General features: G+C 43.6%; 1 long non-coding RNA gene across 2 annotated transcripts; it reads left to right on the plus strand.

The window, feature by feature from the left end:
* The first annotated feature begins 8,032 nt into the window (after positions 1 to 8,032).
* On the plus strand, positions 8,033 to 10,500 carry LOC311328157. Of its 2 annotated transcripts, XR_014631178.1 has the most exons (7): positions 8,033 to 8,430; positions 8,489 to 8,636; positions 8,718 to 8,825; positions 8,911 to 8,991; positions 9,087 to 9,149; positions 9,237 to 9,308; positions 9,425 to 10,500. It is a non-coding gene; the product is annotated as an uncharacterized lncRNA (long non-coding RNA). The 2 variants fall into 2 exon arrangements; XR_014631177.1 differs by having other exon boundaries at positions 8,033 to 8,636.
* The last annotated feature ends 909 nt before the right edge of the window (positions 10,501 to 11,409 follow it).

The raw sequence follows: 11,409 nt of genomic DNA on the forward strand, positions 1-11,409 counted from the left end.
AACCCTATCAAAGGCCAAGATTAGAAGGGATTTGAAGATATAATTGGTCATTTTAAATGGGCCTACTTTATCTTTTGATGCCTATTTGAACGGACTGCATCGATCAATGCAATGACTCTCCATGTTTTTCAGTTTTACCCTTTTCATCAATAAAACATCATTTTTACAACCATGTCTCATTGATTGGGAAGGCATTTAGAGCTGCCGGTCTATTAGCCTACATTCGGACTCAGAGGATGACATAACTGTTTATTGAGAAACAATTGATAGGCAGGCTGGGCTATACAAAGAAATACCACAATGCATGTAGTCTAGATATATTACATCATGGTTAGGCTATAGCCTACACTTTATGGTAGACTGCCCTCTCGCTCGCTAAGCAGGCTATATTGTGGCTGTTTTGTTCATCGCAGAAGCCTATAGCCTAGGCTACACATTAAAAAAATGTTTTTTTTATATAGGCCTAGAAGGAATCAGAATATGTGGAAATTTAATTTTAGCCTATTTTAATACAATTCAAATTCTGCTTAGAGGGAATTATTTTCAACGGACATTATGACCTGAGCATAATTAATAATTATCTAAGTTAATATAGGCCTATGAGAACGCAACGCTTTTTACGGTAGGCTAGGCCTATGCGTCTTGTGATTGTACTGTAGCCTAGGCTACAACTTAAGGCTTATTTGGCCCTATTGAATTCCTTTAAGCCTACTAGGCTACTCATTATTATCGAATTATCTAGTTGATATATGAATAAAACAATAAGCCGTTTTAATGGCTATGGGCTACAAGTTGTAGCTATACACGAGTTGATGCGCTCTGCTCTTATACGCATGGTTGAGGCGGCAGCTCAAATACACTTCGCACATATCCTCTGCACCTTGGCAGTGCAACTGCCACAGACAGCTATGGTGCACTTCATGCATTGGTAGACAGTTCTGTTCTTGCTGCAGCTTGTCTTCACCAGGCAGGTATTTTGAGGGGGGTATTCTTCTGTGGACACTGCGAGGGGCGCCGCCAGTGGCTATTTGGACGCCAGAGCTTCAGCCAACTGGAGGATATCGCGTCTGGGGAGGCTCTGTGTCTCTCCACCAGTCCCCAGCGAGTCCAAGCTCCCCCAATGAATAATACTTATTTATAATAGCCTACATAGCGCGAAACTGTGCATATAATAGGCTGTAGCCCGCGCGAAACTGCACATTCCCTATAGCCGTTCATTGAACGGCTGGCGGCCGGTATAAATAAAAAAAAAACATACACGATATTTTCTTATTTGAATGATTTTGAATATATATATATTCAAGATCATTCAAATAACAAAATATTGTGTATATTGTGCATGTGAACGCACTCACTGTCAAACCTGCCGCTATCTATGCACAAGATAGTTAATGTCCGGATATGATTGGCAATGAGTGATCTTTACTCATGGCGACTATGTCAATTTTGTATGGATCCACAAGTCGATCAAGCTTATTTTTTCTTTGTATCGTGCTGAAGCCATATAGTCTACTGCATTCAGACTTGGCTACATTAGCTGGTGCCCGTCTTCAAATTTACTTCCGGGGTTTACGAGTAGCCTACCAGTTGAATGCGTTCCAGAATCAAAACGCAAAACCCTCACGTTCACCACATCTTTACTAACAAATATATTTACAATACTGTTATTTTGCGCATTTGACCTAACAGCCACCACGTCTTGACCCGACGTCAGTTACCGAGATAGATAGGCTACTGTAGGCCTAGATATAGGTGTTCGTAATAATTAAATTACATCCAGATGGAGAAAACATGTGTTTGAGAACAAGGTAATAATAACAATTAAACGTTATTTGTATAGCACCTTTCATACAGATAAATTCAGCTCAAAGTGCTTTACAACAGAGCATTTAAATTAAAGAATGTGAAATTTAATGATGCTTCATTCGTAGACTATAGGAGAAAAACACTGAGCCCAGCCTGCTAAATGTACTCAAAGACGCCACCTGGCGGTGGTGCATCACTAAAACGAAATAACACCCGTCTGAAATCCCACGAGATTTCCAACGGGATTTCCCTGCCAAATACCGTGAAGGTGAAATGCTGCAGCATGTGACATTTCTAATTTCCCACATCTGTACCACTAGAGGGCAGGATAAAATGTCAGTTGTTTGATGGAGACTTGGGCGTTGGAAGAGACTTTTGACAGGCTTTTGGAAGTGACTTTTGAATGACAAATACATTTTTCCAAAGGTCCCAGAGCCACTACATTAGGTGAGTGTTATGTAAGAGAGAGCTTCACCAATTTCGGTGCTTCTGTGGCATTTCATACATTTTCACAATTAGAGGGCAGCATACATTTGCAATGGGAATTGGAGATGATTGTGCAGTGTTCACTGTGCAGTCTAGGTCGCAGGCCTCGCAGAACTGTACCGCATTTTGCAATATTCTTGCAGTGAGTCAATTCCAAAGGATCATTTCTGCAATATTCTTGCATCCTTGAAACCTGGACCCTCAGATTAAAAGTCTGATGCTCTACCGACTGAGCTATCCGGGCCCTCACAGTCTAGTCGGGATCAGGCCCTTTCCACGACGTCCAGAAAAGATCTAGTTTCTAATCAAAGAAAAAGGCACAGACCAGGATATTGCTCTTTATATTACCAAAGAGCCTATCAGAAGCTCTGTCCTCGGCTGCTGCTCAGTGAAGGGAGCGACTAGCTCTAGTGACAAAGATACAGTCTCTGCATTGGCCGGGAATCGAACCCGGGACTCCCGCGCGGGGGCCAGGGATTCTTTAGCTAAAACTCCATAAACCGTTTCCCATGCATTCTCAATGGTACTGCTAAATCACTACGGATGTAATATACTTTTGGCCACAACATTGGCGTCTATAGGCTTGTGGCGCTGTTCCAGGTTTTCCTTTTACGCTGCCGGAAATCTCATAGAAGAAGAAGACGAATATTTTCCCTTTCAACAACAACAATACGGTACAGTCACAAGTTGGCTTGCACATAGACCTGGGGCCTCATTTATCATTGAGGTACGCCTTCTTTTACACGGTCTTTTTCGCGATTTCAGGCGTACGCCATTTCCCCCCCCCACATTGCGATTTATCAAGCCGAAAGGGCGGAAATTTAGTCGCCTTTCTCCGTGCTTTTGTACGACACCTCTCAAGTTGTCGTACCGATTTACACGGTGTTCTACGCCCTTTTTGAACACAGGGGGAACTGGCGACGCAGGTGGTGCGTCGGTGAATTACTATGTTTGACGGAGAGAATAAGAGCGACAGTTCATGAACGCACAATCATGTAGGCTAATAGCCCAATTCGGCACAAACATATATCGCAATGCAAGATCGTGTCCTCTAACCGGCTCATTAATGGTCCGATATGGATTTGTTCCCCAAACGGAACCTATGCGCTGTCCCAAACCTTTCCGCGCTATATGTCACACACCTAATGCAGGCACTCCATCAAACGGCAATAATTGACCAATTAGATTGTCATTAATATGTGATCATGTGGACCTGTTTGCTGTTTGGTAAGCATATAAATGACAGTCCTCCTGTGCGTAATGCGAGCCTAAATGAATCCGGCGCTACTCGGCCTACTGGCCGAGATAGAACTCCAAAGAGGTGACGGCGATGGCCACTGCACCCACATATTCATAAGGGCACCATCAGTGAATGAATACGTCTATGTGAATCGCAAAAATGTGCACACTATAAATACCCAAATCATATGTGACGCCGACATGCTCATCACAAGTGTAGTGGCACGGTGGCCTGGCTCCACGCATGACTCATTCATCCTGGCGCACAGCAGGGTAGGGGCTAGACTGGAGGCAGGCGCTGCGCGTGACGGCTGGCTTGGTGTGTGCATAGCCAAGATACATATTCTTTGTCTTTTTTACTTTAATCTTTATTAGCATTTTCCATCCATACAACGACAATACCATAAAACATAAAAACTTACAATAACAGCTTATGGGTACTTCCATCCATGCAGCTTTTTTTTCTTACTCAAATATGACAATTTTAATACTAGTGGTATCATCACACTTCCTTCTATAATCCATCCATTTTTCCCATCTCCCTTCAAACTTTCCTTCCTGCATCCTCAATGCATAAATAAATCTCATAAATCTCCTCCACAACACCCACCACTGCTCCTTGGTTGGGGGTTCCACCTTATACCAAGCCCTCATTATTGTCTTTTTACTAGCAACCAATAGTACTTTCACTAGGTATCTGTCCCCTCCTTGTACATCATTCTGTTATGTTTGCCAAGATGTATATTCAAAGCTGATAAGAATGAGAACCAGTCAAGACCCCACCATAAAATGAGGACCCAAGCCCTCAGCCCCCTCCCCGTCATGAGGTTTACCAGCGGGGCCAAAGGGCCCACACTGAGGTCATGCGCCAGCTATGAAGACACAAACAAGTAAGGTTCACATTTCTACCATTTTATTGTCTGTTGGTGGGTGACTGTGTGAGGTGTGTGAGTGCGTTTGTGAGTGAATGTGTGAGGTCCGTGAGTGTGGTAGTGAGTGACTGTGTGAGGTCCTTGAGTGTGGTAGTGAGTGACTGTGTGAGGTCCGTGAGTGTGGTAGTGAGTGACAGTGTGAGGTCCGTGACAGCATGTGTGAGGGAATGAAGTGCAGTGAGGATGTCCTGTTGGCTCTGGTGGTGTAGTGTGGTGACCTCCACCAACTGCTGCACAACTGCCCCACAACTGCCCCAATCCCTTCTGCCATTTCCCTCTGGGCCTCTAGGGTCATGAGCCTCCAGCACAGCGTCTGATAGGAAGCCCAGCCCTCAGGGAACCTTGAGGCAGGGACGCTGGCAGCCGGAGGTGGAGGCGTGGGCGGTGGAGACGGAGACGGAGGCGCTGGAGATGGCACTGGAGGTGGAGGCCGGTGCGCTGGAGGTGGAGGCACTGGAGGTCGTGGCGCTGGATGTAGAGGCTGCAACCGGCGGGGGCACGACCGTCAGGTCAAGGACCACTGCAGACTCCCCCTCCTCTGAGTCCCACCCCACGTCAGTCTGGAGAAACAATTTCAGTCATTTTCTTTGAGTTTGTCTGTTAACTTGATTATGCATTAAACATTTTATTGTGTAGCCATATTCAATTGATATGTTTTTCTGTTGGCAGCCAAATAAATGCTTAAGTGTGATTTACCGGGTGATTTAGATGAGAGTCTTAATTTCCCAGAGGGGAAAATGTTTCATGTGGTCTAACATTATGAAGTGGTCATCTGTGTTATCGTTCCCTGTTTTTGGTCCTAAATCAATCATAGCCTACCACAGAATGTGTGGAATGTTTGCTTTCCTCACACATAATACAGCATGTCCGTGTAGCCTACGCCACATACAGGATGCACCAAACATACAGTAGGCTACCTAAACTAGGAGCAATCAGACAAATGTAGGCTCGTACAAATAGCTTACCTTCCGAAGATGATTTTCTTTCCTCGCGTGGACCTCACCAACAAGCACATGCACCTCCGTCTCCGAAAAGTTTCTCTTCTTTCCGCGTTTTTCCATAAACGTATTTGTCTTTCCTAATGCTCCACGCTATATTATGTCGGTTCCTTCCGGGGTATCCCCGTTGTCGCTGTCATAGTTTTGACCATATATGGTTGGATTTGGGCGTGGAGAGGGCGGAACACGGGGCGCGTGCGCGTACGCTCTCTTCTCCGCCAGTCTCGGATTTCTCGTGCAGAAAAGAGCGTACGACTTTTTTGATAGATCCGAAAAGCGTGTAAATATTCTCGTCGTACGCTACATTTCGCATTTTCCGCGTTTTCGTCGTACGCCCTCTTTTACACCAGAATTTACACGCTCTTTGATAAATGAGGCCCCTGGTCCAGGGCGTTATCCTACGTATAGGTCTACTCACTGCTGCCGCCCATGTCGGGGATGATGCATTACATCTTAAATGGTGTTGAGATACTTTAAGATGTAATGCATCATCCCTGACATGGGTGGCAGCAGTGAGTAGACTAAACAAAGCGGAGAGCGCCGATTCGCCGGTAGAAGAAGACAGTCGATGCGCTGTGGATATAAAACATTTAAGTGTACAAATGTGCCCTTTATTTGAAAGGTGGGGGACTACAAACTGTAGCGCTTCAGGAGAAAAGGCTTTCATCTTTCCAACGATGTGTTTACTTTGGTGAGTAACGAAACGGTTTTGTCTGTAGAGTCGGACGACCGGGCTGATGAAGCGCTTTCATAGGCAAATTGCATTGAGAGTAACAGGGCGTTATACGTAGGATATCGCCCTGGACCAGGTCTAGCTTGCACAGAGGAGTTTAACGTCGTTGTTACAGTGGTGAGTCTCGTAATTAGTAGTTTTAATCATGTTGACATGATCAAATCTCGTTTTAGACATGACACTCATTCATGATAATGTGTAGTTTCAAGTGCTAGTAAGTTACAGCTCCATTAGTGGTAGTGTTGCTGTGTTTTTCAATGGGAAACGTAGCCAGCTACATGAGCTAACGTTATACAGTTAGATAGACTTGCATAGAGTAGCATAAGTTAATGCCGTTATTACATCGTTGACTCATGAAAAGTGTACTTTTAATCATGTTGACATGATCCAATCTTGTTAAGACATGACACTCAGCCACGACCATGTTATGTTTCATATTCTAGTGTGGATCACAGATTCACTCGACCCGCACAGCTGGTGTATCGTTACCAATAATGTGGAATGATAATCTGGTTGTCTAGTTTGAAACTACTCGATATTGGGTATGCTACTTTGCTCCTGTAAATGGGTAGGCTACTTTGCTAGTTACAGCAGTCTTGTTGTGTCTGTGTAGTCATAAGGTGATGGCATAGGCCTACAAGGCTTAGAGCTTAGCCTAGAGCATATAAGTAGTAGCTCTACTCCTTTTCTGTAATGGTTACATGTAATCTAGTTATAGTATGCCTTACTGTACACTCAATTTATTCAAATTTGTACTAAAGTGATGATTATGACACTTAAGTTTAAATTCCACAAATATAACAGTATGTTTTGTTGTTCTCGTTTACAGAAGTCATCAACATGTCCCAAAAGCATAGTGTAATCTTCCCGGGGAAGGGGACTGTTTGCTTCCGGAAGGGGCCCTTGGGCTTTTTGCGGCAGGAGCCTTCAGAAGAGGCAAGAAAAATTAAAAATGACCGCTCATTACAAGACAGGTCAGCGCCAGTCAAAGAAGATGTGGTCAGGGTGAATGCCAGGACTGTGGTTTTTAAAAGAGGAGGGGATTACACAAACCGGAGTGAAGTGCTTGGGGAGTATATCCTCCAGTTTGGTAAATACAAGGGCAAATCCTTCAGATGGCTGTTGGAGAACGATGTGGGGTACACAGTGTACCTGATCAGGACTGTCCAGAAGGAGAGACACTGGTGTCTTTGTGGCAGAAGGATACTTCAAGGACAGTCTTGTCTCCTTTGAGGAGTATGCCCTCAGTTTCGAGGAGATAAGGTCTCTCCTCAAATATGAAGCTGAGCGGTCCACTGCTCCACCATGGCTTTCAGAAGAGGACAACCTGGTTGGCTTTGGTGTCAGAGCGAAAGACACCTGGAAGGAAGTTTGGGACAGCAGGGCTGATGGATTTGCTACCTTCATCATGCACCAGAAGTGTGCAGCTGGAACCAAAATGCACAGGTTGCAAAAATACCTGTTAGACCAGCAGACCAAATCCCTGAACCCCCCCACTCTTCTGACTGCCACACCTCTGTCTCAATCTACAGGTATGTCAGTGTCAAACACCCTTATAAGAAAAACATTTATCCTAATGTAATGTGCTAGTCATAGTGATGTCTGTGTTTTATTTTACAGATGATGACGAGGAGCTTGACAGGGCAATGTTAAGTATTTCTCCCTCCAAATTTATCCAGGGTGAGTTAATTGAAAATATTTTGTTACTTTTCCTGGTCACTGTGTTTTTGCAAATGATCATGATCAACAGTGAGAATGTTATTTTCATGTCCTCAGATTGACCAGGAGCTGCGGTCACAGGAGCCCCAGCTGTGTCTACAGGCCGAGGTTCATCTCCATCAGAGTGGTGGAAGAGTTCTGAGACACAGAACGCCTCCACCATGACTGAAGGCTTCTTACACTGGTTTATTGTTTTGGCCGTGTTCTGGCCTTGTTCTGATGTCCAATTTTGTTCTTGTGTTCTACTAACAAAAGCAAACGGACTGTTATGTCCAATGCATCATGAATTATCCGGAGGTTAAGGTAAGTCATATGAATTTTCTATAGGAGTTGCATTCAGCAACCCTTTTTGCATGCATTTTAGATTAAGACTAATTAAGACTACTAACATTTAGTTCACTGCATGCTATATACTGTGTGAAATGTTGTTTTGTAATGTCACTTGACTTCCCCTGCTGTGTAAGAAATATTCTTCCCTAAAACCCCCAATTTGAGGAGATGGGGACATGACAATCAGGTTAGGAGAGTGACTATTACATACATCTAGTCATATGAGGAGATGGGGACATGATCAGGTTAGGAAAGTGACTATTACATACATCTAGTAATATGGTGGAGAGTGACTCAGTATGTTTTCTTTTACAGTAAGGAGCAAACCCACTGCCACTCAATCAAGGCCTTCTGAAGTCATTTCCGCTGTAGCGTCTGGTCTCTCTTCCCATGGTGAATATCTCCAAATGCACATAGTTCTTCCACCCTCATTCACCACCTAATGTTGTAAATGTCTATTCATAATTTCAACAGGTCCATCTGCAAGTGTGAAGCACCCAGCTCTTGTGAAGCATCCACCCATTCCAAAACAGCTACTGGCTTTGTTTCCGCAGTCTACAGTGAGGCAGGAAGTCCCCCAAAGTATGCATTTTTATCAAGTATTATTTCACTGATTGCTGTCGTAGATGTATGGGTGACCCTGGTCAATGCTATGCTGATGTAACAGGTCTCAGTGGAGCTGGCAGCCAGACCACAGCTGCAGCAGCTACTGCGTCTGCAGGGAAGACAGTGCCTGCATTCCTCTCCGGTAAATAGAGAATTATAATTGTATTATTTATTTGTTGTTGCCAATACGGTAGCTGTCCTCATGAACATGTCATCTATTACATTTCCTTTCTATAGATTCGGCACAATCTGAACCTCATGCTGAAGGATGCAGCTCAGGGACTAGTACTTCTCTTACTGGTAAATATGAAATTGGTTCAAATGTGTAAGATTTCTTCCTGTTTTAATAGGGATTTTGATTCTTAAAATAATAATTTGTATTCTCAGAGCCTCTCTCCTCTCATGAGCTGTCAGCAGTGCCCAGTACACCTCTGCCATCACGTATAGAGGCAACTCAAAGTAAGTGTATTAATATTGTGTCTCTGTGTCTGCCCATGTGAGGCAGAGAAGTGTCACAAACACAGTGGTATACCTATGACTCAAAATATTGTTTATTATATTCTATCCATTACCAGGCAGTTCAAGCCACCCCAGCTGTCCTCCTCCCCAACTTCCCGGCTATGACCATGATGTGAGCCAGTGGACCTGTTCACAGCAGCAGAAGATATGGATGAAGACGGAGTTGGAATCCATGGGTCTATGGCCGGGCTCTCCTCCTGTGAGCAATCCCATGAAGATGGTGTCATTGTGGCACCTCCCTCCTCAGCCTGAGTTGATAGACAACATCTCGGATCTTCCATCACCGAAATACTTTCACCAACCCCTAATTGAACATCAGCCCAGAGAAGCTACAGGAGAGACAGCATCTATGGCACGCTTTAAAAGAGGGGAGTGAGACTGTTAGTGTGCCAGTTGTTACCTTGTCTCCAGCTGTTGTGAATCCATGTGAACCTGCTGCAGCCACACCTTTAACTGAGGACGCCATCGAGAACATTGTGCTGGGCATCATGGAGAGGCAGCAGCAACAACAACAACAACAACAACAACAACAACAACAACAACAGCCAGAAGGACGCAAGAAACAAACAAAGACATGTCTTTCCTGTGGTCAGCTAAAGTCCATGTTTGAAAATGACGGCTCCTCCATCCATTTCTTCTACCAGCAGGGCACTGTCCATTATTTTTACTGCTCCAGTAAGGTTTTTAAAGCCTATGGTCCTGAGGGTCTCACAAACCCCAAAATGCCATTTAAAGACTTTGTGGGGACCAAAAAAAAGTTTCAGCAAGAACTGGAGGACACAAAGAAGAGGGTGGAGGAGAGAGGGCAGAAAAAGAGGAAGAGGTCTGACACCCTGCAGCACACAGGTCGTTTGTGCCGTTTTTGTCACATGGCATTAAAGCAGGGCCCAAACAGTCCTCATGTCCACACAGGCTTCCCTGGTGTTGCAGGGAAGTACATTTACTGCCCAGCTAAGGTCTTCTCCTTGTACAATGACCAGGGCATGGACAAGGAAATGACCTGGAAAGACTTTAAGGAGTCTGTTTTTTACCTCAAGGAAAAACAGAGATGGGAGGTGGAAAAGGGGAAATGATTGGTGTGGGCGATACGTCTTCCTTGTAAATAGTTACATTTTCAATGTGTGTTTTCCTATGTTGGCTTCCTTATGTGGGTGTGTGTTCAATTCAATTTTGTAATAGTATTTATCATTACCATGTGTGTGTTTGGATGTGTACATTTTTTTAGAGCCTAATAAATGTGTACTTTTATTGATGTGTCATGTGTCTACTGTATGCACTGTTTTGTTCAAAGTAAAACATACAGATGGCATTGACAATGACTGTCTTACTTGATATTCACCTGACTTACAATGCAGATTTGAGAACTGCAGAAAATAGGATCAGAAGATCAAACAAAAAGGTATAATAGTTAACAATGAACTGATCTGGTTGTTCTTCATAGTGCAATAATATAGCATATGATTTATACAGAATCCAGATTGAGTGTTATTATATCTGTGAGAATATTAATATGATATCTCCCTGATGGGAGATCATACCCTGGTCTCCAAGCAAAGAAGAAAAAGTGCACTGTGCTGATTGGGTGAAGAGGATGATCAATAGTGCCCACCTTTGCCATCACTTATGGTAAAGACAGTTCAAAGTAAGTGCAAGCATAGTGTCTGTGTGTGCTCGTGTGAGGCAGAGAAGTAAGTCACAAACACAGTGGTATAACTATGACTTAATATATCTATTATTTTCTGTCCAGGTCAGCCATTACCACGCAGTTAAAATATCTATATTCAAATATCTACCATAATCAATATTAATTTTTTCACAATTCACAATTTCAAAGCACACCAACAACTGGAAACGTTTAGGGAAGTTTATGAGTAATGCACAGAATGATGTACCGGTATTTTTCAGAAATAATGAATGAAGGAATTATTAACTTAACAAACAAATGAATGAATTGATGTAGTGTATCCTCTGTGAAAGCATAAACAGTTAGGCCACAACAAAGAACACTCAGAGGAAAAGATGTGGCAAGTGTGACAAGTTT

Source organism: Borostomias antarcticus (assembly GCF_949987555.1).
Source record: "Borostomias antarcticus genome assembly, contig: scaffold_192, whole genome shotgun sequence".
NCBI lineage: Eukaryota > Metazoa > Chordata > Actinopteri > Stomiiformes > Stomiidae > Borostomias > Borostomias antarcticus.